The following is a 23,898-nucleotide window of genomic DNA, read 5'->3' as shown; positions in this document are numbered from 1 at the left end:
TTTTCTGGCTGTACGTTGTTACGTGAGAATACTTTGCTTACTGGAAATTACAAGGTGAGGGGTTAATTACATTATCCCTATTAACTGAATTCTTCTAAATCCAATCTTATTTTCTAATGGAACTTTAAAATATGGGGCCTAAATTATTTAACATTAATAGTTATTTTGGGTCAAAGAACCACATTAATAACGAATTGCACCACTTTTTTTGTTATCGATCTACAGACAGAACTTATTGTTTGCAAATTACTGAAGGGATAGTTCACTGAGGCGTTAACTATCTCTTGAAAGCCTTTTTAAATTCTTCAGCATAATCACTTAAAGAAATGTTTAAGACTGTCTGTTCATGAGGCTGATGATTAGGAAGTAGTCCAGTGTTGTGTAGCAAAAAGTGTCTTAGGTCCAGAGAGCCGGTATAGAGAGGTTGGGTTCTGGGAGGCTGGAACATATTGATGAGTCTTTCTGAGATCACGTGGGTGTAACCCAACAAAAATCTGTGATGGGATGTACTCACCTGGTGACATGAATGACATACCTGCACCAGGCTCTTTCATTTCCTATCTTTTTTTTCTTTCAATTTTCCCCCTTTTTCTCCCCAATTATATTTGGCCAATTACCCCGCTTTTTTTGAGCTGTCCCAGTCGCTGCTCCACCCCCTCTCTGCCGATCCGTAGAGCGCCCCGACCAGGACAAATACCCACATCCGACTTCCCACCTGCAGACACAGCCAATTGTGTCTGTAGAGACGCCTGACCAAGCTGGAGGTAACACGTGGATTCGAACTGCTGACCCCCATGTTAGAAGGCAACGATATAGACTGCTACGCTACCCGTGCGCTTTCATTTCATATCTGAGCATATGACTTGGACGGTACTCCAAGTTGCACCACAAGGCAATATTAGACTAGATCCTATTCATTTGTTTCTGACTGTTTTCAAGGACTTAGGGAAATGGAATTAGTAGCATATAAGTTTTCACAGAAATGACTTAAGCATGTGTACGTTAAATTTAATGGCCAACAATGGTAGCAACCAAAACCCCAAAGACAGTCCTCTTTAGATTTACCGAAAGAATTATCAGTGTATGATGAATCATTTTTTAAGAGGTTAATCTACTCTTAAAATCATAATTTTTATGCGTCAGATTTTTTTTTTTTTTTGCCTCATAACATCTGTTTGTATTTTAGGGCACTTAACCCTATGCCCTTAAGCAAGAGGAGGGGTGTTTTAATTCCAGCTCCCCAGTTTGCAAAGTCATGCTGTTGCAGTATTTACCAGTACAATTTTTTTCCTGTGGAGAGCTGTCGGTGGACTGGGGTGACAGCTTGGCCTAAAACTAGTGACCCCCCCCCAAAAAAAACCCAAAAAACAGGAAGTCCAGGTTCAGTCCCCATGAGGCCCAAGTAGCCTTGGGATACACACTTTTTTCTTTTTTCTTTTTTGCTTGCGAGCTAGTGGCATGCTCGGAGTAAAAACTCCTCCCTGCAGTGGAACACAAGCAGGGAGGTTTTATTACCTTCCACTGAAGGGATATTGTTTTGGTGCCTTTTTTTTCTGTCATTAACGTCATGGGGGGAAAAAAAGCTGCTGAAAATGACACAAAATGTTAAGGAGCGGTGGGCAATGATTGTTTTGGAGATAAGTGATCAAAGTTCACATGGCCATGGCTTTGTTGTGCCTGGTGCTACTTGTTCTTTCAGTTTCTTTTTGATTATTTGTAGGCAAATATGATCTTTGTGTTCTTGTATGTATGCCTAATTGTTTCATATATAAAACACAAATGGTAAAGGTAGTGTGGCATGAAATTAGTTAAAGTTCTTTTTTTTTCAGGACTGATGAAGATACCAAAATTTTAATTCATGCCTTATACTGGTTTGGAGTGGTACAAGCAAAGACAATGCAATGGTATATGGTTAAAAAAAAGATACCTTCCGTTTTGGCCTTTCTTCTGTAAGATGTAGACTTAGCCAGCCATATTTCATACTGAACTGTATGTAGTGCATCAAAGAAAGTTGAATCATTTCATCTGGATACAACATTTATTGACAGATACGTTTCATCACTCAACTAAGTGATCTCTTCAGTCTAAACTGACTGCAGGTATCCCCACCCATTATATACAACACAGTTGCATAATGACCGAAACCAACAACCGGTTTGCAAATATGGGTGTGACCATTAACTAGAGTTTCAATGGCCATGTGTACTATTCACAGAGGATTTGGGAATGTTTGCAGTCGGCATTGTAAGATGGCAACAGATGTACTCTCAGGCCTCCCCTCCCAAACCAAGCGCTGACGACTAAGTAGCAAGGGAGGTGGCCTTCTGGTTCACGTAGTTCATGTTATGGGAGTGGGGTGGCTCAGTAAGACATGCTTCATAGAAGGATCTTGACCCTGTGCTGTGGAGACTGGGAACCTTGGGTGATGACCCTAGAGATGCTGGCCCAAACAACTTCACTGGGCATTGAGGTATTGTGGAGGAGGGCTCATACTACTGGCCTGAAGCTCAGGGCCTCCTTCTATACCAGAGGGCGTTCCAGGACTAGCTTGAAAAGTGCCGGCCTAGTAGTGGAAATGTCATACACAAAGTCTTGACACGAAGCCAACTTGGACTCCAGATTCCCAACTTTTCTTAGTAACTCTCCAACAATGTTGAGTGTAGATATTCTAGCTGATTTAGTGAGTGGCGTCCCAGTTAGGCCATCACCTCATTGAATGCGGGGGGTGTGGCAAAGGAGGTGATGGGTTTGGAGGGTGTGACAGGGAGGGAGGGATTACTAGGTGAGGAGCGTGGAAGTTTTGTTTTATCTGTATCTTTTCTGAGGCTGCTGGAGGGCTGCCGCTCCTTCTGTCTCACAGCCAGCTCCCGGCGAAAGTCTCTGGCTTCATCTTTGAGCCTCTGGACAGACTCGAGTAGGTTTTCTTCCTCATCAAGCTCATTCTCCAAGAAAGCATTCCTCTCGATGACTTGGTTCAACCTCTGTTCAAAGTCCTCCAAAGTCATGATGGTAGCCCTCTTGGCCCTCTCCAATCATCATTGGACTGCTCTAGCTCTCTGATGTATTTCTGGAGTTGTCTCTGACTGCTGAGGTCTCAGCCAGATCTGCCTCCAGCTTTGAGATTTGCCAGATTGCTTCAGAATGCCATGCCTCAAACTTCTCCTTGACAATCTTTAATTCCATGCAGAGCCAATTGTTGTCTGTGAGCAGCTCAGCCTCACACTGCTTCAGCTCTGTCTCCAGCTCTGCCTCATAGTCCCTACTCATCTGCTGGCACTCCTGCAGCCTCCTCCTGAGCTTCCTCGGCCATTTGATGATGACTCTGTCTGCTCCTTCCAGAAAACCAGTTCCTCTTGTATTGACATGAACTTATGCGTTGCTGGCTCACCCATGTCCGCCTGTTTAGGTCTTTCTGATTAACGACGAGATTAGAGGCGAGATTGCTACCCAAACCTCACCTTTATGCAAAAATATTCAACATCTTAAAACAATGACAAAGGTTAAAAACAAAGACAGTTCGAAAGTTACATTATTCACATTAGCATACTCATATTTAATGTACGGTTATATATACAGCTAAGAGTACCTCTGTCATCATCTTGCAATGCTGTGATTGCAAACAAATCCTCTGTAAATAGTACACATGGCCATTGTAACTCTAGTTAATGGTCACACCCATATGCATATGAAACTGACTGTTGGTTTTGGTCATTATGCAACTGTATTTTTTATAAGGGTGGAGATACCTGCTGTCATTTTATACTGAAAAGGTCACTTAGATGAGTGATGAAATGTATCTGTCAAGTAAATCCACATGAACTGATTCAACTTGCTTTGATTTTTTTCTTACCTGGATTATTGCGTATGCATCAGTGTACGTAGTGCAAGTCTGAACATTTTATATTGTGTGTAAATACTAAAGACATGTTTGTATGTGAAATGCTTTTACAAATATATGATTTTCTTAATTATTTGTGCTAGTTTGATGAGTTTGTTGGAGTTGATGGGTTATAAAGGTGGTCGGGTCTTTCTAAATAGGACATAAAAATTCTGTAACATCTCTATTTGCAATAAGACTTTTTTCTTTTGGCTTATTCCCTGTTTCCCAGGGGTCACCACAGCGGATTTTACAGTTTCCATTGGTACCCTGTGAGGGCACAGCACCAGTGGCAGCTGTTGTTAACCCGGGCACAACCACTAGTGGTTGTGTCAGGAAAGGTCAATTTGCAATAATTCTATTTATTCTAAATACTCTATTTGCAATAAGACAGTGCACCATAGAGACAATTTCAAGATCAAAACTCAGCTATATCAAAGTTCTTTCTTGACGTCCATCCATCCATCCATTATCTTAACCGCTTATCCTGCTCTCAGGGTTGCGGGGATGTATTTATATATATATATATATATATATACAGTGCTGCTTGAAAGTTTGTGAACCCTCCAGACATGGTCAATGTTTTTGTAAAAAACATTAAGATAAGCTTATTACACATACATCCAAATCCCAATTTGTAAAGCACACCTTCCAAATAATGGACACACACACAAAAAAAGATATATTTTCATTATTTAATTCAACAAAGGTGGTTTATTTCACAAAAACTGAAAATTTAACATGTGCGAAAGTATGTGAACCCTTGTATTAGTAGCTTGTGGCTCCTCCTTTTGCAGCCATTACTTCAACCAAATGTCTTCTGTAACCACTAACCAGTCTCTCGCATCTGCTTATGGGGATTTTTGCCCACTCCTCCTTGCAAAACTCCGCCAGTTGAGAGAGGTTGGAGAGACATCTGGTATGTGCCAACTTCTTCAGGTCTCACCACAACATTTCAATTGGATTAAGGTCCAGACTTTGACTGGGCCAATCCAGAGTACGAATCCTCTTTCTCTGAAGCCATTCCGTAGTTTTGCTGGAATGCTTTGGGTCATTGTCTTGCATAATCAATTTTCGTCCCAGCGTCAACTCCCTGACTGATGGCAGGAGATTCTGGTCAAGAATTTGTTGATATGCTGGAGAATTCATGGTTCCTTGGATAATATAGAGTCGTCCAGGTCCAGAAGCAGAAAAGCAGCCCGAGACCTTCACATTTCCACCACCATGCTTCACTGTTGGGAGGAGGTTCTTTTCTTCATATGTAGTGTTGGCTTTTCTCCAAACATGTTGGTTTTGATTGTGACCAAATAATTCTATTTTGGACTCGTCTGTTCAGAGAATGGACTTCCAGAAGGCCTCTGGTTTGTCCAATTGCTCTCTGGCAAAGTTGAAATGGGCAGCTTTGTTCTTTTTTGAGAGCAGAGGCTTCCTTCTAGCAACCCTCCTATGAATGTCATGGCTATTCAATTTTCGTCTGATTGTAGATGCATGCACATTTGTCCCAGATGCTATCAGAGAGGTCTGCGACTCTAGAGGTGATGTGTGGGTTGGCCTTTACCTGATTTATTATTTTTCTGGTGCTTCTGGGTGATAGTTTTGATGGGCGTCCACTTCTAAGCAGAGTTGCTGTCATGTTGAAGGCCCTCCATTTGTAAATTATTTGTCTTACAGTGGATGGATGGAGCTGGAATCTTTTGGAGATGGGCTTATAGCCCTCCCCAGACTGATGGGCTGTCACTACCCTCTTCTTCATGTCCTCGGATATCTCCTTTGCTCTCGGCATTGTTGATTTGTATGGGACCACAGTGGTTTGGTTGATGTCCTCTCTCTTTTAATTAGTGCAGGCCAAACCCTTTCCCAAGGATGTCTCATTTCATTGGTCTGCTTAAATGATTAATTAAGCACCCAAATGTGTTTCACCTAAGTCTGTTACCTGCTTGACTTAACCAATGCAGCTGGGGGTTAACTTACTTTTGCACATACACTAATTCCATGTTTCATGTAGTTTTTGGGCTACTTAAACAAGTCCCACTAAACAAGTACATGAAATTGATAAACATATATCTGACATTTCATACATAAAAACTGGTGATGATAAAATAAGAAAATCATGGTAAAACAACAGAAACATCTAAACTGCTCAAGGGGTTCACATACTTTCAAGCAGCACTGTATATATATATATATATATATATATATATATATATAGTAGTGGACCCAGCCACTGAGGATGCACAAGCCAGTGCATCCTTAGTGCCGGTCCCAAGCCCGGACAAATGGGGAGGGTTGCGTCAGGAAGGGCATCCGGCATAAAATCTTTGCCAAATCAAATATGCGGATCATAAATTACGGATGATCCGCTGTGGCGACCCCTAACGGGAGCAGCCGAAAGTAGTAGTAGTAGCGGACTAATCGGTTGATGTTAGGTAGACATGGGCCCTTCAAGAAAGTGTTTCCAGGTTGACGGGGTGGAGCAACGATTATGATTGTTGGAGCAGCGCCATGTTGCTCTTGTTGTGATTTTGTATGGAAGAATAAATGACACGCGTTCGTGTACTCAATGAGAGAAATTGTCCATCTCTACTTCCCTGCAATTTCCACATTAGTGACCCCGACGTTTGTCTGCTCTACGTTTCCAGAGACAACTCTTTATGAACATGACGACTAATGCGGTTTCTCTCAAGCTGCCGGAGTTCTGGGAGTCGTCAGCCTCTGCTTGGTTCGCCCAGAGAGAAGTGCAGTTTGCATTGCGGGAAATCACTGCGGACACCATAAAATACTATTATGTGGTGTCAGCTCTCGGCAGTTCAACAGCAACCAGAGTGGTGAGCCTCTTCAGCAGGATGAATACAAGACACTCAAAGCTCACCTCTTGAAAACTTTGGAACTTTCTGATGCTGAGCGGGCCACGATTTTTCCTGTCCAAAAATTTTCACCACTGCCTGGAGACACAACAGTCACCGCCGCCGCCGCAGCAGCTCCTCAACGGTGGCAGGACCACGGCCAGTGTTATAACCATGAAAAGTTTGGACCCAAGGCCAAGCGGTGCCGATCTCCATGCAACTTCACCGCGGCGGGAAACGCTGGGGGCGGCGCTCAGTAGTGGCCATGTGCATCGGCCGAACTGGCAGGCTGCTCTTCATCCAAGATACCATTTCTGGACGGCGGTTCCTGTGCGACACGGGCATGCAGAGGAGCATTCTGCCTGCATCGAGAGTAGACATCTTGTCTTGCGGATATGCCCCCCCTCCCGCCCCCATTGAAGCTGCTAACGGCAGCCCAATCCACACTTGTGGCACTAGGTACGTTGAACCGTGTTTTGGAGGACAGCGGTTCGGTTGGGACTTAGTCACGGCAAAAGTAGCCGTTCCCCTCCTCAGTGCGGATTTCCTATGCGCCTATGGGCTGCTGGTGGATGTCAAAAACCACTGCTTGATCGACGTTGCCACTTTCTGCCCCTAGTATGTGTGTACTCTCAGCGGAGTGGACTCTATCAGACTGTCTAGCATGTTCTCTGCCGCAGAAGATTTTCTCCAGCTTCTCGCTGAGTTCACGGTCCTCACACAGTCCACCTTCTCGTCTTCCACCACCAAGCACAGAGTGTAGCACCACATCACCACCACTGGCCCACCAGTCTTTGGTCAGGCTCGACACCGATTATTACGGCATCAATCGCTGCTTCAACAGCCCGTAAGGCTTCACCCCCCCACATCGTCCCGAAGCCTGACGGCAGGTGACGCCCGTGCGGTGATTACTGCTGACTCAACAATATGATGACAGTCCCACACATCCGGGATTTTTCTACCCACTTGGCTGGAAAAGTCACCTTTTCCAAAGTGGACCTCGTCCCTGGATACCATCAGGTGCCAGTCCACCTGCTGGATGTCCCCAAAACGGCGTGGATCACCCCATTTGGACGGTTACGAGTTCCTGCGCATGCCGTTCAGCCTCAAGAACACCAACATTCCAGCGACTCATGGATTCAGTGCTAAAGGACCTGCCTTTTGTTTTCGTCTATCTAGACCAGCGTTTCTCAAACCTCTCCTGGAGGACTACTTGTCCTGCATGTTTTAGATCTCTCCCTGCTCCACCACAGCTGATTCAAATGATCAACTCGTTATGAGCTCCCGAAGCTGCCTAATAACAAAACTGATCATTTAAATCAGCTGTGTTTGGAGCAGGGAGAGATCTAAAACATGCAGGACAAGTGGTCCTCCAGGAGAAGTCTAGATGACATCCTCGTCACCAGCACCTCCAAAGCGGAGCACCTGTCCCATCGCCGGGCGGCTCAGCCAGCACAGGCTGATCATCAATCCAGCCAAGTGCCAGTTTGAGCTGACAACCATCAACTTCCTCAGACACCGAGTCACCAAAGATGGGGCGGTACCCCTCCCATCAAAGGTGGACGCCGTCTTGAACTTCCTGTGACCGCTCACAGTCAAGTCCCTACAGGAGTTCCTCAGCATGGTGAACTTTTACCACCGCTTTATCCCCCGAGCTGCTCAACTCATGCGACCCCTGTATGAGGCTCTGAAAGGCAAGGCCACCAAACACACTTTGGACTGGTCTGCAAAGAGGGACAGGGTGTTTGTGGACACTAAGACTGCTTTGGCTGATGCAACAATGCTGGCTTACCAGTCACCCAAGGCTCCGGTCGCCATTACTACAGACGCTTTGGACTACGCAGTCGGGGTGGTGCACAAGTAGTGGGTGAATGGCGTGCTTTCTTCAGCTGAAAGTTACGCCCCAGCGAACGGAAGTATAGCACCTTCGGTCGGGAGCTCCTCGCGCTCTACCTCGCCGTTCGACACTTCCATTCCCTGCTGGAGGCCCGCCAGTTCACTGTGTTTGGGGACCACAAACCACTGAGTTCACTATGGCCAAGGTGGCTGAGCCGGATGTGCAGGCTTTCAGGACGGCTGTCACAGGGTGCAGTTAGAGGACGTGGCTTTCAACAATGCAGGCACCACGCTCCTGTGCGACTTTTCCACGGGTCGGCCCAAGCCCGTCATTCTCACTGGCTGGAGGCGGCGTGTTTTCGATGATGGTCATGGCCTGTCCCACCTTGGCAAAAAGCCCTCTCAAAGACTAGTGAAGGCCAAGTTCGTCTGGCACAGATTGAAAAGAGACGTGAGACTGGGCTAACACCTGCATGGAGTGTCAGCGCTCTAAAGTGCACCACCACACCAGAGCCCCCCGGCACAGTTCCCGGTGCCCGAAAGGAGGTTCGGCCACGAAAATGTGGACCTAGTGGGCCCCCTGCCCCCCTCCCTTGGTTACTTACCTCCTCACCATGGTGGACAGGACCATTCGATGGCCAGAAGCCATCCAACTGTCATCGACGACATCCACCAACATATCCCGGGCATTCATGGGGACCTTGGTCGTCCGGTTCGGCACCCCATCTGACCTCTTCTCAGACCGGGGCTCACAGTTTGCGTCTGAGCTCTGGAACACAGTCGCAGAGAGCATAGGGGTGAAGTTCCGCCGCACAACTGCGTACCACCCACAGGCCAATGTGCGAGCAGTACCATTGCTCTATGAAGGCCGCTCTTCGGGCCAGCCTCAAGGATAGCAGCTGGGTCGACAGGCTCCCATGGGTCATGCTGGGCCTCAGGACTGCCCCTTAGGAGGACCTCCAGTCCTCATCCCCTGAACTGGTTTACAGACAGCCGCTGCGGGTTCCAGGGGATGTCGTCCCTAACACCACAGCTCCCTGGTCTGCAGCCCATCAACGGGCCATGCTCCTGGATAACGCCAGAGCTTTTGCACCGGTCCCACTTCGCAACACTGCCTCCCACAGTCTCACATCCCCGCAAGTCTGCAGTCAGCAGAATATGGCGCTTTTTCTTCCGCATGCATTCATTTGTCAGTTTCGGCCTTGATGGAACCAGCCAGGCGGGCAGCTTGCCAGTATTTTTGATTTTCCATTACTTTTTCCCCAGTTCTTAGGGTTGATGTTGAAGGTGATCAGCGTTCCCTTGATACAGTCCTTGTCATGTTTTTTGGGAGCTCCTCTTTTTCTTTGACCCTCAGTCAGTTCGGAGTACAGGATTTGTTTCGGGAGTCTGTCGTTTGGCATTCTTTGGATGTGGCTAAGCCACCACAGCTGGTGACGTTCAATTGTCGTCTCGCTGGAGAGGAGATCAGCTCTTTCGAGGACTTGATTGTCGGTGACCCGTTCTTGCCAGGAAATTCCCAGAATACTTCTCAGTTTTTGCTGGTGGAAGCGTTCTAGTTTACGGATTTGGTACTTGTAGAGGGTCCAGGCTTCACAGCCGTACAGGAGCGTTGAAAGAACCACTGCACGGTAAACCATGATTTTGGTTGATGTCTTGAGATCACAATCATAGAAAACACGGTGAGAAAGTCGGTCAAAGGCAGTGTGGACAGCTTTCAGTCTGTTGGTGATATCCAGTTTTAGACTCTACGTTTCTTCGAGGATACTTCCAAGGTACTGAAAGGATTGAACTTGTTCTATAGATTGGCCATGGATGGTGATTTGAAGTGGAACTCCTGGAGTATCCTGAGGCACAACAGCAAGCGTTTTGGTTTTTTTGATGTTCACAGAAAAGCCCAACTTTTCGTAGACCTAAACAAAGGAGTTAGTGATCGACTGAAGACCTTCTGGAGTCATGGCAGGAGCAGCATTATCATCGGCATATTAAAGCTCGGTGATGACGTTGGTGGATGTCTTGTTCTTAGACTTCAAGCGCTGGAGATTGAACAGGCTGCCATCGAAGCGGATATGGATGTTGACTTTACCGTCGAGTGACCGATCTGTCTCCTGCAAAAAGAGCAGCATGGAAAATAACTTAGGTGTTAGAACACATCCTTGCTTTACTCCACAATCCATGGGGAAAGGCTCGGAAAGGGTTCCATGGAAACAGACACATCCTTTCATGTCATCATGGAGAGCGCGAATCATCCGGATAAAGTGGTCAGGGCATCCGAATTTGGATGGCACGTCCCACAAAATGGCTCTCGGAAATGCTTTCTCGAGGTCAAAAAAGATGAAAAACTTCTCCATGAGCTGTCATGCCTCAAAAATCATATCGGTGGTTCCTCTGTGGGATTGAAAACCGCTTTGGGATTCGGGGAGAACTTCCTCAGCCACGGTGGTGAGACGATTCAGAAGGATCCGCGACAGAATATTTCCAGCTGTTGAGAGGAGGGAAATTCCTCTGTAATTGCCACATACTCCTCGGTCTCCTTTTTTGAAAATGGTGACGATGTTTGCGTCTCTGAAATCAGCTGGGGTGGTCCGGGTTTCCCAGATCTCCATACTTGTACAGTTCTGCAGGGATTCCATCGGGGCCAGCCGCTTTGTTGTTGCGCATCTGAGTGATCGCTGTTTGAAGCTCCTTGGCGGAAGGAGGTGCAGACATCCACGGTTTTTCCGGCAGAGTAGGTAGGTCATCAAGGCAGTCCGGAGACGCTCGTGATGGTTTGCAGAGTAGCTGGTGGAAGTGGTTTCCATCGTTGACAGATGGCTACGTCATCCCTCAGAATTGTTACGTTGTCCTCTGCTTTCATTGGTGTGGTCTTGATGGGCCCGCAGATGGCACGGGTAGCAGAGAAGAAGTCGTGGATGTGGGTCTGGTCTGTGTAGCCCTGGATCTCAAGGGCTTTACTTTGCCACCATGCATCCTTCAGGGAGCGGAGTTGAGCTTTGGTGTTTGACTTCAGTTTCTTGTAGTGCTCTGCTTTCGTCTTGGAGTATTATGTATAATGTCTTCGAGTATAATGTGAATTATGTCAATATAGTAGCGGACTATGGACATAATTCACCATAATCGGTTGATGTTCTGTGTTAAGTAGACATGGGCCCTTTAAGAAAGTGTTTCCGGGTTGACAGGGTGGAGCGACGACTATGATTGTCGGAGCAGCGCCATGTTGCTCTCGTGATTTTGTACGGAAGAATAAATGACACACACATTCGTGTAGTCAATGAGAGAAATTGTCCGTCTCTACTTCCCTGCAATTTCCACAATATATAAAATTCTTTTAACCCCCCCCTTTTTTTCTCCCCAATTGTACTTGGCCAATTACCCCATTCTCCGAGCCGTCCCGGTCTCTGCTCCACCCCTTCTGTCGATCTGGGGAGGGCTGCAGATTACCACATGCCTCCGACACATGTGGAGTCGTTAGCCACTTCTTTTCACCTGACATTGAGAAGCTTCGCCAGGGGCACATAGCGCATGGGAGGATCACGCTATCCCCCCCCCCTCCCCCGAACAGGCGCCCCGACTGACCAGAGGAGACGCTAGTGCAGCGACCAGGACACATACCCACATCCGGCTTCCCACCCGCAGACACGGCCAACTGTATGTAGAGAAGCCCGGCCAAAGTAATACGGGGATTCGAACGGGCAATTCCCGTGTTGGTAGGCAACGGAATAGACCGCCACTTGGACACTCGCTTTCTCTCTCTCTCTCTGAGCGAGTGAGCGTGCTGAGCAGACGTATGAGAGCGGTTGTGAGCGTTTTTTCCACCATCTTTTTTGCTATTTTTTCCCTTGTATATTGTACATGGTGTGTTTTGTAGGGTTACTAGTTTGGTTTGTGTATATAAGGAGGTTTCAAGGGGTTTTGTGTATGTGCGTGTTTGCGGTCACGCTAAACGCCGGTATGGAGTTTACCAAACTCCCCAGAGAACATGGTCTTAAAGTGTCGCCTAGTTTTCCTTGTACGGTGGAGGGCTGTGCTTTGGCAGTCGGAGAGGTTGTGGGTCACAGCAGCGTTAAATCTGCTGCTAGGATGAACGGCGCAGTGGTGGTTTTTGTCGACGCTGTAGCCAAAGCAAACAAAATGGTTGAAGCCGGCGTTGTTGTTAATGACAGCTTCGTGTCGGTGTCGCCTCTCACCACACCGTCGACAAGAGTCACCATTCCTTTCATTCTTTTTTTTAAAAACTTTTTATTAATCAAAATAAGTACAATTCAAATAATACAATATACAATGAACAGATGTACAATAATACAATGGACAGCAGGATACAAAGAAAACAAAGCAAAACAAAAAGCAACGGTTGTGTAAAATGAAATAGTATGAATTGGGGGGCTCAGTACAGTATTTTCAGGAAGACAAAATAGTTTAACAAATGTTTCTAGTTTTGATGGCTTTACTGTGTTTACTAAATTTGAGAGTATCTAAATATTGGTCAAAAAAGGCTTTGAAGATAAAGAAGTTGGGTTTACGGGCAGAAAATTTGCTGGTATGGATCTATTTACCAAAAATTAAAAGATTAATCATATGTAAAAATTTAACATTATCAAGGTCATCTTTAGTTACTCCGAATAAGACATGCTCCATTTTCACATTGAAGTTAGTGATTTTCCTATGTATAAAGTTATTAACATCAGTCCAGAAGACACCGCTATATGTACATACCCAGAAAAAATGAGTTAAGGATTCGTCCTCATTTCTACAAAAGCTACAGCTAAAATCAGTATCCATCCTATATCTAGAAAAATAGGTCTTAACAGGGTAGCAACGGTGCATTATTTTGAATGACACGTCCTTAACTTTGTTAGTTAACAAGTATTTTTTTGAGAGAAGCCATGACCATTTCCACTTAATGTTGTCAAATATGTTATTCCAAAAGAAAACAGTAGTAACTGCTTCCCTAAGAATAATATTCCTTATGTGCTGGTTAGTAGCTTTGACACTCAGTAAAGGACATTCAGCATCAATATAAAAATGTTAACAGGGTCTAAGGAAGGAATCACACAAACATGTCCTTTGGGCGCAGATGATAATAACATTTTGGCTCCAGAAGGCATTGCATCAAACACAACAGCCATATCCTTTGGACTGACAGGAAAATTATACATGTTAAGGAATTTTTCATATGTGAATAGATGGCCTGCTGAGTTAGTTGACTAACTAAAAGTATTCGTCTGTCAAACCACCTCATAAAATATTTATGAGGAGAAAAGTTATGCTTATACATTGACCAGCTTAATGAGCAGTTGTTTATGAATAGTTGAAAGTTTCAGTGGAATCTTGGAAATATCATAGTTGCATCTTAACAAAAGGGTAGACCACCAACAGAATTAAAAACATAGGATGGTATAAAATTCCAGATTGAGGATGGATTCTTGAGATAGGCTTTGATCCAGTTTATCTTAAAGGTCATATTTAAAGTAGAGAAATCTAATGCATTGATACCACCAGAGCATGGTTTATTCATCAACACACTTTTTTATTAGGTGAGGTTTCTTCTTCCAAATAAAATCAAATAAAAGTTTGTCTATTTTACTACAGTAATCCTTGGGTACAACCATTGCTTGGGCATTATAAATAAGTCTAGATAAACCCTCTACCTTTGTTAGCAAAGATCTTCCAGAAATTGATAAATCCCTCTGAAGCCAGAGACTGAATCTCTGCTCTATTGTTTTGATCAAAGGATTAAAATTTTCTAGTGCTGAGGTTCTGGTCTCTCTTTATGATTACACCTAGATATTTGACTGTGTTTTTCAACGGTATGTTTTGTAATCTTTCATCATCACACGTCTTAATGGGAAGTAGTTCACATTTTGTTATGTTTCAAAAGAGACCAGAAACTTTGGAGAAGACATTAATTGCATCAATAGATTTTTAATTTGGACCTTATTTTTTAAGAATAATGTTGTGTCATCAGCTAATTGGCTAATGAGGATAGATTTATCAGCAATGGATATACCCATGACACCACTGTTTTTAATGTGAATGGAGAGAATTTGCATAGCAAGCAAAAAAGAGATATGGTGAAATCTGACAACCCTGATGAAGACCTCTATTAATGCTAAATCTTTTAGAAGTGCCATGTGATAATTTAATGGAACAATTGCTATTTTTACAGAGGGTTCTAATTGCATTTGAAAATGTCCTACCAAAGCCAAATATATTTAATGCTTCAAAAATGAAATCATGCTCTGTCGTGTCAAATGCCTTATAGAAAGAAGTCTAAGAAAAAAATAAATCCCTCATCGTCCACGAAGTCTGAATAATCTAAAATGTCTAGAGCAAGTCTAATGTTGTTGGTTATGTGTCTACCTACCATAAAACCTGACTGGGTTTCATCTGTTATATCCGTAAGAGCATCCTTAATTCTTCTAGCTAAACATGTGGCTACTATCTTGTAATCATTTTGGGGGAGGCAAATTGGATGCCAGTTATCAATAAGCAATTTATCTTTATGTGGTTTTGGAATCAAAATAATAAGAACTTGATTCATGGAAGGAGGGAGATATCCATTATCGAAAGCTTCCATGAATACCCTATGTAGGAAAGAAGAGAATTTATTAGAGAATTTTTTTATAGAATTCCGCTGTTAGACCATCAGTCCCTGGAGACTTATTAGACTTCAGCTTGTTGATAGAATCTTTAATATAATTTATAGTAAGAAATAAGTCACAAATGCTTATATTTTCATCATTTAATGCTTTAACACCTTATAATTTTTGGATATAATTGTGTATTTCAGAGATTGAGGATTTGGATTCATATCGTTATTGTAGAAATGTTCACAGTGGCTAGAAATCACTAGGGGGTCTTCTATGACCGAATCATCAATTTTCAATTTCATTAAGCAATTATTCTTCTGATGGTGTTTTTCTAATTTAAAAAAATAAAATGAATTTTGTTCTCCCTCTTCGAGCCATTTTTTTCTGGAACGTACAAAGGCTCCTTTCGCTTTATGAATGTAAATGTCCAATTTGAGTTGTAATTCTGCTAATTTTACTTCATTCTCCTCCAACATATTATTAGACGCCAAGTTATTTAGTGTGACGATATCTGCAATTAATTGGGTTTCTTCTTTTCTTCTGGACTTGACTAATTCAGCTCCTAATTTCATCATCAATTTCCGGAGTTTGAATTTGAGGAGTTCCCAATTTTTACTAAAAGCATTTTGAGTAAGACCTAGTTGCCAGTACTCATTTATTTTCTCTAAGATATCGTTTTCTAAACATGTGTGTGCGCTAATAAAGAGTTGTTTAGCTTCCAGTAACCACAGTTCATTCTTGTTTGGTGATAGGACAGACACAGCCACTTCCAATAGAATAACTTTATGATCAGATAAGGGGGCCGGTAAGATTACAGCTCTGAGTGTGGAGTCCACCATAGAATCTGATATTAACCATAGATCTATTCAAGATTTAAGAGAACCGGTTTTGTTTCCCCATGTAAAATCGATCATATCTGGGTTCTTTAGTCTCCAAATATCTGTAAGACCTAAATTGTGTATGAAGTCTATCAAGATGGCATTTGGGTTGGTACTAGCCTTTGCGGGCCATCTGTCAATCGTATCATTTATAGTCAAATTAAAGTCTCCACCCACGATCATTTTCATATTTGTATATTTACCCTGTATATATTCTATTTTATTGTTCAATGTTTCGTTAATTCAATGTTTTCTTTTTTATTATTATACCCATAAATGTTGCCAAGCAAAAAAAGTTCCTCATTTAATTTAATGAGATAACCAAAAAAATAAAGTGACCAAGAGGATCAGAAATGGAGAGAAGGATCTTACCACTGAACCTGTCTTTTAATGTTAAGACACCTGCAGAATGATTCGAGCCATGGGAGAGCCATACTTTTTCACCCCATTGCGACTTCCAAAAAGTTAAGTCATTTGCCTCTGAATGATTCTCCTGAATAATACAAAAGTTAGCATTAAAACGTTTTGCATAAAGAAAAATAGCCTTTCGTTTTACTTTGTCCTTTAAGCCCTGAGCATTAAAAGAAATGACCGTTAAGGATGAAATGATGAGGGGGGAAAAAAGAACAACCTACAGTGAGCTAGTGTAGCTAAGTAGCTTTATACGCTGAGAACTGAAGAGTAGTATTCTCTCTGGAGCAGAACGCTCCCCTTATGTAAAACATAACAGAGCAACTTTAGTAAACAACTGTATATTATATAGACCACACTTACTGTATAGTGCAAAAATGAGAACAACATATGCACAGTAATTAACTTGAGTTAGGACCAAGAGTAAAGTTCAAATATGACTCTGAAAATAAAGGCAGTCTGTTCAGTAATAAATCTTACTTTTTTGAAAGTTACCATAACCGTTACAAAGTCAAGACTATTGAACATTTCAAAACGGAATCAAGTGAATTCACATGTGAAACCCAATGTCAGAATGTGTGACTGATCAGACCTCAATGCTAACTGGCAATCATCAGTTTGTTGGGGGATGAATCTCCTTCCTCTCGATGAAGGCTCTTGCCCCGACAAAGTAGGCTAGCTTGCCTTCTTTCCTAGCCTTCTCCACCAATAGCCACAGCAGACTGTCTTGCCCTGTCCTCTGGTGAGAAATCTTCCTTGAAGTGCAGTTTCTTCTCTCGGAGGAAACTTGAGTGTTTCGCAGCTTTCCAGATGCCATCTCGGTAGTGCCTCATCGAAAACTGTAGAATAACACCCCTTGGCCGCTGCTGGTCCTGAGGTGCTTTTCCAAGCTGGTGGACACTGTCGATCACGTCAGGGAGTTTATCCTTGAGGTCTGGGGCCGTCATCTGGCAAATGGAAATGTCCTTATTTCGAATGTCCTCCCCCTCCTCCTTGGGAACACCGAACAGGTGCAAATCCCAGCGTCTTTTGTAACGTGACAGTTCAAGCACCTTGTTTTCCATCTCAGCCAGTTTTAATTCGGTTTTGTCAATTCTGATAACCGTATGCTCCATCTTCCCTTTCAGGTCTTTTACCTCAGCGAAGACAAACTCAACTGATTCTTTCAAGCTGACAATTCCAGCCTGCAGGCCATCTGCTTTTTCATTTATCGCCTGTGTCAGTTTAGCAATGATGTTTTGGGCAATATCCCCCTCATCATCGAATATTTTTCCTTTTTTGCTGGTTGGGGTTTTCAATGGGGATTCTGGAGCTGATGAGCTAACCCAACGCTATGAGACTTACGTTTGTTCACGTTGTTAGCCATGGCAAGGGTTTTCACTGCATGACGACGGAAGTTAGCTAGCTGATTTGAAAAGTTGCTATACTGATGAGAAACGCTGACGAAAGATTGACTATTAAAGTGAAAAACAATTCCTGTTACTACTGTCCTATTGTTTCAGTTGAATGGTGTGATACTAATCAAAACTGAAGTTGCTATACTGAAAAACCTTTTGGAGAAGGTTCTACTGTCTGCTCATGCTGCCATCTGGAACGGTCTGGGTCTCCTCAAGTCACCATTTCAAACATCCCAACGTTCATTTCCGATGATTTTTTGTCAAGAGAACTTGAGGACTTCTTTGCAGACAAATAATTGTTTCTGTACTCTGTTAAATCTCAGATGAGACAAAAAGAAGAAAGGGGCTACACTGATCAGGAGATGTACAGGTTAAGGAAAATAGTTCTGAAAATCAAACAAAAATTACAGCATGAAGAGTCCGAGGCAATATAAGACAAATCATGTCCCGTCCTGGTTAATGTTGTTGATTATGTTTAAGATGAGTCTGGCTGATGAGTGTGTTGCACTGGGCGTTCTTCCTCCTACTGCTGCTGGAGGAGCCACTGGTACATGGAGCCAGGCTGGTTGTCTACGACTGGTGCCCTCCAGGATTTTCCCAGAAACTGTTTTCCACCACGACCATCCCCCCACAGCGCATAGTGGCTGCAGCAGGATTGGGACTCAGCAACACCAAGGCCATAGCTCAGCTCCTCAACATGAGGTCTACATGCTGCACAAGATACTTTTTTTTACAGCTACGAAGTAAAAACTGTCTGAAGGAGAGCTGAGAATGATGACGACCTACGACAGGGGAGCAGAGCGTTCACACCCCAGAACTTGGGGTGGTAGTGTGCTTAGTGAGAGTTGGTGAAGATTTGGTTTTCTTCTTACTTTATTTATTTGTTATGTACATTGTGTAAACACAACATCCACTGCACGTTGTCCATCTTGGGAGAGAGATCCCTCCCCTACTGCTCTCCCTGAGGTTTCTTCTTATTTTTTCTCCCTGTTAAAGGTTTTTTTTTTAGGGAGTTGTTCCTCATTCCACGCGAGGGTCTAAGGACAGGATGTTGTGTTGCTGCAAACCCCCTGAGGTGATTTTGTGTTTGTTATGTTGGGCTATTTTATTTTGAAATTCTGTTTTTTACAAATACTTGTTTAGACTACTCAATGTTTTTGTTTTTTTTCCCTGAAACTGTTTTTTGTATGAGCTGGATTATAAAGCGATAATTGTGTTTGGGTATAAGCTGTTGGACTGTAACATATTCAGAATAAACCTTTTTAAAAATCTAAAAATCTCTCTCTCTCTCTCTCTCTCTCTCTCTCTATATATATATATATATATATGTGTGTGTGTGTGTGTGTGTGGGTGTGTATAATTCTTTATGTACTTCATTATCCTTACTTCCCGCTTTCTTACACTTAAGATTGGATTTAAACAGGAATTGCAAAACCGTGTTTAAGACATCATAGGTTAATTTTTTTCCCCGTTCCCATGAAATTAACTAGTTTGTTGGAGTCAAAAACAATCCGGACAAGTTAATAGTTCAAGTGGCCCTTAAACAAAACAGGAACCAACTCCACTACATTTTACAGCGCTCAAATTGTCTCAACTATAAATAGATTGGCTTACCTCGAGCACCCCACACTGGAATAGTTTCCTCATTGCAAGGGACTGAATCTGTCTTCACAAAGCAGCTGACCTAGAAAAAAGCACATTCTCATTCAAAGAATAAGATTTTTACTCAATCTAAAATCCCATGGTTTAGTCATTACCAAGAAAGATTTTTCTTAAAAAAAAAAATCTAATTTCTACCCTGGACAGTAAAAGAATATCACAGGACACTAGAAAATAATTGGTGCCCCAATGGTTGTGAAATTAAGGTCCCATAAATCCCAACCCTGGTTTGGATTTATTTATAAACCCAAAATTAGTGTTAAACCATTTTGTGATTTGAATGAGAGTAACTATACGCACATGACATGAGTGCACGCTTACTCCAACCCACAAAAGTTTAATAATGATGTTTTGATCCTCCTTGGATGTTCATCAGGTCAGAATGGAATATTTGAAAAATGGAAACCACACCCATATTTATACATTGTGCAGTGCACACCAAGAGGCTGACAAGCTCCATGGTGGCAGGTGTGGTTAACCATCCAAACTGCCCAGGGTGATTAACACCCCAAAACAATTAATACAATGAAGTACATAGAAAAAAAAATAGTAATACAAAAGCCATACTATCTAACAGCTTATGTTAACACATCAGATTCATCATCCCATATATCAAAATTTGCATCACCAACGTTCAATATTGTATTAAATTAATAATAAACTTTATTTATATAGCACTTTTCTAAACAAGATTACAAAGTGCTTCACAGAGCAGGATGAAATTGTTAAAAATGACATACCGCGCATCTGGGTGGCGTGGCGGTCTATTCCGTTGCCTACCAACATGGGGCTCACTGGTTCAAATCCCCGTGTTACCTCCGGCTTGGTCGGGCATCCCTACAGACACAATCGGCTCTGTGCATAACTGTAGTCCACTGACTTCTGGTTTCTACTGCAGCGGTCATACCAGTTTCCCGTTTGTTGGCATGTGCTACTGACAATGGCATATTTATCACGATGTCTACAAAATTTACCATGGATAAATGTCATTAACATGCACAGAATTGTTGACAAACTTTCACCTGCACCTACCAGCAAAGGTGTGTGCTTATGATTATTTTAGCCAACCAATACAGGAGTGATACTGATACCAGAATAAAGTGCATTACAATAGTCAAGCCAAGAATAGATAAAAACACTTTGAACTTTTTGCAGATTGGCAACTGATTAAAATGACCTAATTTTGGAGATTACCTTGAGCTGGAGAAAGCAACATGTTTGATTTGATTATCAAAAACGAGGTTAATATCGACTATTACCCCAAGAGCAGCCTGCTTAAGACTACCTGGCGGCCCACCAAGATTAGGTACAAAAGGGCTGATGGAATTTGGGGGACCAAACAGAATGACATCAGACTTAACATTAAATTTAAGAAAATGTTCAGACATCCAGGATTTAATGTCAGAGAGGCAAGTTGGGAGATTTGCTAGGTCGCTAGGATCTGTGGGTTTTAGTGGCATGTATAACTGAGTGTCATAAGCATAACAATGATAAAACACATCGTAATTTTGAATGACCTGGCCTAGGGGCAGCATGTATATAGAAAACAGAAGAGGGCCAAGAACTAAGCCTTGAGGACACTACAACTCAACTGAGCCATTGAGGAAATAGAGGTACCCAGAACAACAGAAAAAGTTCTGTTGGGGGGGTCTGGGTGGCATGGTGGTCTATTCCGGTGCCTGCCAACATGGGGATCACCGATTTGAATCCCCGTGTTACCTCCGGCTTGGTCGGGCGTCCCTACAGACACAATTGCCGCGTCTGCGGGTGGGAAGCTCGATGTGGGTGTGTCCTGGTCGCTGCACTAGCACCTCCTCTGGTCGGTTCGGGCACTTGTTCGAGGGTAGGAGGAACTGGGGGGAATAGCATGATCCTCCCACGTGTTAAGTCCCCCTGGTGAAACGCCTCACTGTCAGGTGAAAAGAAGCGGCTGGCAATTCCACGTGTATCAGAGGAGGCATGTAGTAGTCTGCAGCCCTCCCCAGATTGGCAGAGGGTGTGGAGCAGCGACCGGGGTGGCTTGAAAGAGTGGGATAATTGGCTGGATACAATTGGGAGAAAAAGGGAGACCCCCCCCCCCCCAAAAAAAAGTTCTGTTGGTGAGGTAAGAGCATAATAAACCAAGAACCCAGCCCTTGATGTCAACCCAAGTCTCTAAGCGATGTAAGGATGTTGTGATCGACTGTGTCAAAGGCAGCAGTTAAGTCTAAAAGAACTAAAATCGAGCAGTCACCTCTGTCTGCAGTCAGCAGTAGGTCATTAGTGACCTGAACTAGAGCTATCTCGGTACTATGAAGTGCTCTAAAACCAGACTGGAAACTGATAAAAACATTATTAGTGTTCCTAAAAGAAATCAATTGAGATGAAAGTACCTTCTCCAGAACCTTAGATAGAAAAGCCAATTTGAAGCTCGGTCTGTAGTTACTTAAGGGCAGGGGATCTAAATTAGGGTTCTTCAGCAATGGGTGAACAATTGCATGCTTAAAACTGTCTGGAAAAGAACCAGAGGCCAGACAATTATTAAGAATTTACAGGATAATGGGGCTAAGAGTTGAAAATGCCTCACTGAGCAGCTTAGTGAGACTGATGTCTAAGATGCAGGGGGAGAAGTTCATATTGGAGACTGTACTCTCTAACATTGAAATTTTAATTGGTTGAGACTGGGTAAGAGGCAGAATTAACATGGGGGATGGAAAGAATGCAAGGGCCAGGCGGGATTTGGGACCTGATATTCTTCACTTTATTTACAAAATGAGTAAGAATTTTTTTCCAACAGCTCTGCATCACGTTCAAAAAAAGAAGTGGAGGGACCATAAGTAACAGAATCAATTACCTACCTTAAACAGAACTTAAGACTGTAGCTATTTCATATCAATTTAGAGAAGTACGCTGATCTTTCATCCTTAACTGCCTTCTGGTAAATTAACATTTGGTTTTTAAGGGTGTTATGTGCTAATTCAGACTTGTTGACCATCCATTGTCATTCAGATTCTCTAGGATCTTCTAAGGGCACGAGTGTGATCATTCAGCCAAGGGAAGTTATTTGATTTTTGTTTCCTAGTTTTAAATGGTGCAATTTGGTCGCGGGTGGATAGGCACTGATAATTGAATGAATTTAACAGTGAATCTGGATTGAGAGGGGATACAGAGGGATTAAAGGACGATGAATTAAAAGAATCCCTCCATCCATTATCCAAACCACTTATCCTGCTCTCAGGGTCACGGGGATGCAGGAGCCTATCCCAGCGGTCATTGGGCAGCAGGCGGGGAGACACCCTGGACAGGCCACCAGGCCATCACAGATCATAATATAATATTTAACTTTAAAAACCTATTGAAAGAGAAACCTAATGTACATGTGAAAACGTTACAAAGCCACATTGTGTTATTCCTCATATTATTTATTCCTTTATGCTACTTATTACGTTGTTGAATACCGCTGTTAGATACTGTCAGTGTACCAAAGTGAGGAAATTTTCTCCTCGATTGTATCCGGCCAATCACCCCACTCCTCCGAGCCACCCCAGCCGGTCACTGCTCCACCCCCTCTGCCGATCCGGGGAGGGCCGCAGACTACCACATCTTCCCTGATACATGTGGCGTCGCCAGCCGCCTCCCCTCACCCGACTGCGAGGAGAATTATAAGAATCACAGAATTTAACTGCAGAACCAGAGTTGAGAATGCGAGAGCATGTTTTAGGATAGTGACTAGGAATAGAGAGCTATAGTGGGACTTTGAAAAAAAAACTTTATAGTCAGATACAGGCATATCCACCAGATTAAGACTCGAGAAACCAGATGAGAGTACGAGGTCTAAAATGTGGCCATTGGAATGTGTGGCCCCTTTAACAGATTGAATGAGGTTAAAACAGTCTATAAGATCCAAAAAATGTGCAGTCAGGGAATGGGAAGGACATCACACATGAATATTAAAATCACCAAGAATAAGCACCCTGTCTTATTCTGGCATGACGATAGTTTTCTGACTTAACTAAATCAGGGGGCCTATAAATTAAGATGCAGTGTAAAGGGGGAGGACCAGTGATTAAAAAACCTGAAACCTCAAGGGAGATAAAATTACCAAAGGACCGGAATGGCACTTGACACCTTATAAAACAGCTGGACCCCCCCACCAAATTAGAAGAGAAGAAAACTTAACGTTTACAGAAATTAGGCCTTACCCCTCCTATAAAGTAAACGAGATCAAATAAGTTAAAACATACATCTGTTGAATTTTAAAATTCAACATTTTTTCCATTGTTTAAAAGTGTATAACGGTCTAAGAATATACAAAAGGTAAGTATAGAGCCACCATGACACTACCACCATTTTTTTTTATTTTAGAGAAAACATTTGATCTCATACTCTTGATTCAGAATTCTAGGTGTGAGTCTGGAGAGTGAAAAT

At 43.1% G+C, this 23,898-nt stretch overlaps 1 pseudogene; it reads right to left on the bottom strand.

Moving 5' to 3' along the window:
* Nucleotides 1–2,192: 2,192 nt before the first annotated feature.
* LOC130110533 (nuclear distribution protein nudE homolog 1-like) lies at nucleotides 2,193–3,668 on the bottom strand (annotated as a pseudogene).
* Between the last annotated feature and the right edge of the window lie 20,230 nt (nucleotides 3,669–23,898).

This window comes from Lampris incognitus, chromosome 3 (assembly GCF_029633865.1).
Source record: "Lampris incognitus isolate fLamInc1 chromosome 3, fLamInc1.hap2, whole genome shotgun sequence".
NCBI classification, from domain to species: domain Eukaryota; kingdom Metazoa; phylum Chordata; class Actinopteri; order Lampriformes; family Lampridae; genus Lampris; species Lampris incognitus.
This window is presented reverse-complemented; position numbering and strand designations above follow the sequence as displayed.